Genomic DNA, 3,834 nt, shown 5'->3' with positions numbered 1-3,834 from the left:
TTCTCTTACCGGTTTCCGTCCTTTTTGTTTGTAGAATGTTGCTTCAGCGTATGTGATCTCTTCATTACCAGTCTGATCTGTTCCTACAAATAATTCAATCCAAAAAAAAAAAAAAAACCTCAATATTAAATTTGTTTCTTTTCCTTTCTTTTTTAAAACTACTTATTGTTTTTTTATGTTTTATAATTATTTTTTATACTTTTACAGATGTGTCAGCAGTTGGTAACACTTGCCTTCTTGGTCTGTTTTTCTGTGTTTCCTGTAGACACAAAAGATCCCAACAGCAGCTGCAATCAACAGAGATCCAACAACAGCTGCAGAGATCTGCATTTTCTGATATGCAGAGCCTGGAGAATGTGAAGAAGAGTGTGAAGTCTGTGAAAAATGCTACAGAAAATATTATTAACCTAAATTGTAGCCAACAGGATTTTTACATTTCATAAAACTAAATGAATTAGGTATTTTGTGAATTCGTTGTTATATAAGGACAGCACAACAAAAACACTTAACTTTTAGTATGTAAAACAAAAAAAAACACCAGTTTGCTTTTGTAAACCCAAAAATTACAATGTCACATTGGGACATTTTGCAAAATGCAATAAAATCATAATCGTGATTTGCTAACCTCTTCAACCTTTACAAAATACAATTATTTTGGCGGAGAAATAAGTGGAAATCTGTTTCTTTCTACTTTTGTCTTTGAATCAAGGGTAAAGATTATAGTTTTGTGTCTTGTCGTCTGTGGCAATGATGGAGGACCATCAAATGTCCTAAGAAATGTATGTCAAATGTAAGACACTGGTAAGAAGCCCGTTTAAGATTATTTGTCTCATAATATATACAGAACAGCGTGCCTGGCAATTGTGACTCACCGATATCGTACGATTGAATCTGTATTTGGTTGATTTTGTGGTTTGATGTTTTACTTTGTATTTCCAGAGTCTGTGGTTTTGTGTTCATGATGGTCAGAGATCCAGTCTGATCGTCCATTTCAGTCTGCCTCTGAATCTCCCATCAAGAACAGCATCATAGTGGAGAAGATATTGTCCTCTTTATTGATTTGATCTATAAGAGTCCGTTGAAATTTGTCCCCAATGTCCCCTGTTATTAGAGTTGTAATTCTGTATTTTAGTACCATTCGTCTTAGAGTGACTGATTCATCCCGCTGTAACTGACTTCCTGCATCTGTACCACAAAAACCAGATTCAGAGATTCACAGTTACACAGTTACAGTTCTTTTTAAATGTAAAAATAAATATATTAACATTGGTTTAATCTAAGTTTATCTTAAAGCTTGTAGCTTTAAAATGATCACAAACTTTCTTGAGATTCTGAACACTGCAGTGAAGTGAGCTTTTTTTTTTTTCATTTTTTTTTTCAGAAACGTGACTATCTGAGCTGATTTAATCAGTTCAGGCCAGACTGTTTGTGAAGGACCTTTAGCACTAGCTCTCATTGGACTGAAATATCAGAAGTGAAATAAAACTGCAGCAGCCGTTACATGGCAAACCACCACAGAGACTGGTCTGTTCTGAGTACATTTAACTGGACATCAGCATCTCTGTTGATGATTTTAGGCGAGTAGAATTACAGAAAACAAAACTTATAACCATTAGGTCAGGGCATTGTGACAACAACATACTGTATCCCTTACGAAAAAGAAGTTTATTCAAGTGTGCTATTAGTATACTTCTTTTAAACTGAAAAATAGGAAAGTATGCTTTTAGTTTACTTTTTATGTACTTCTCAGAAATGGGATTTATGTACTCCTCAGAAATATACTTAAAATGACATTTAAGTGTACTTGGCTTATACTTAAAAAAAAAGTCTAAATATACTTGAACTTTACTTAAGTATACTTAATAAAATAAACTTGAAGTATACTACTTTTTGGTAAGGGATATGAAGCTTAATGTGGAGCATTGCAAAGATATACAGGATCCTAATCATCAGTCATGTGTGAACACCATTTGTGGTTGTTTCCCCCAAAAAAATCTATGAACGAAACACACAGATCTCTCAATTTCACCTTTTTATTGCTCTATTTTTTCAAGGAGCAACTTTTTAAAACACTAACAGCCTTGTTCAGTGTTCATCAAAACACAACAGTATGATCTTCTTTCTGACTGGTATTAATAATGATTGGTTATTTCACTAGCAAACAAAGTAAGGCACTTATTGTACAGAATCTATAGTACAGACTATCTGAATGAACAGTATTACAGTCCCATTACAAACACACAGACTGAAATAAATCAGTACAACTGCATTATCTGTACATTCGGCTTTCAGAACCTAGGAAAGTAAGTTGCTTTGTTTAACATTTTTAAACAAGATTTATGCCCTTTCCGGTCTGAAATTCTGATTGGATATAAGCTTTATTTATATTGCAGATACTTGTATCTTCAGACAGAAAAAAACAAATGATATATAAAACACTACAAATTCTGATTTCATCATTTTAGATGTCAGTAGAACATTCACTGAATGTGAGACCAAACACAGTGAAATGCTAGTTTGATTTATGATTCTTGTACAACTGAAACTATAAAAAAAAATGTTTCAGACTTACCAACCTGATGCCAAAAGCACAAACAGCAAAAAGCAGACAAGCAAAACATTTCCTTCAGCAGCTCAGAAAAGGAGAAATTAAAGTCCGGTTGTGAGTGTATAATCACGGAGATGAAAACTGCTGAAGTCTGTGTTAGTACGTGTCTGTGTGGGGTTTTGTACTTCTACAGCTGCGTCTTTTTGTGTTTTCAAAACCCACAGTTTTCCTGTTTTTATGCAGAGCTGTCTACCATCCATAGTAATGATAACCTTGATGATTTATGGACCTCTCCCACTCTTGTTTGGAGGAGATTAATTGAGAATCTAAGCTTAAAAAAAATATATAATTAATTGTCAATTCCAAATAAAAACAAAAAACAACACGCTAGCGGCAATTTAAATTAGGCCAATCAAAGATAGTGATAGACATTAAATTATTAAAACAAACCAAGATGTTTTAAGCCTTGAGAAGTCATGGTTTTGATGGGGAAAAGGCCTTTTAAAGTTGGTTGTTTCTGCTTTGGCTTGCAGTAAACTTCCACCAAACATTTCCTGTCATTGCAAACACAGTGGTCAGGTGGGAATCTTGCACCCATTTCTCTTTGATAAAAAATACTGTTATCATTTAAGCATCTTCTGTTTGGTCAACTCAGAAGAAGTATTGTTCTTCTGTTAATGTAAATAAGATTCATTTACTCATGTGCTTGTCTGTCTATGGAATATGGCTTTTTCTGTTTTGTCTCTTCCAGTGACTGTTTGTTTCTTTAGAAAAAACAAAACCAAAATTTGCGTCAGAGAAAAAGCCTATTCACTGAAACTTGAGCCTGAAGATTCTTCTTAACATTCATTTCTTTTTTTTTCTTTTTTGTTTCCTCCCACTCGAGCAGCAGAAGCATCACTGAACTTTCCCATTTATAGACGGAGCAGTGGACTGAATCAACAGCAAAATGTACTGCAAGAGAACTTATCTTTACAGAAAATTACTTCCTACTTTATTCAAATCAAACAAACCTGAAAACGAAATCAGCAACTTGCAACAGTCCATAAAAAACAGTACATGTTTCGGTTTAATATAAATTCTATCACTATTATGCTGAAATTCAGGTAGAAACTAAAATGAAGTTCCCATTCAAAGCATAATGCTAAAGGTAGTGTACATATACAATTATATGATACTGAAAACAATGAAGCAAAAAGGCAGTAGTATCTATTCTTTAAAAAATGCGATATATCTCCTAATAGTAGTATATATCTTTAAAACAAGAGGGTTAATATACAGGAGTA

Source organism: Cyprinus carpio, unplaced genomic scaffold, assembly GCF_018340385.1.
Source record: "Cyprinus carpio isolate SPL01 unplaced genomic scaffold, ASM1834038v1 S000006787, whole genome shotgun sequence".
In the NCBI taxonomy this organism is placed as follows: Eukaryota; Metazoa; Chordata; class Actinopteri; order Cypriniformes; family Cyprinidae; genus Cyprinus; species Cyprinus carpio.
Note: the sequence above shows the minus strand (reverse complement) of the source record.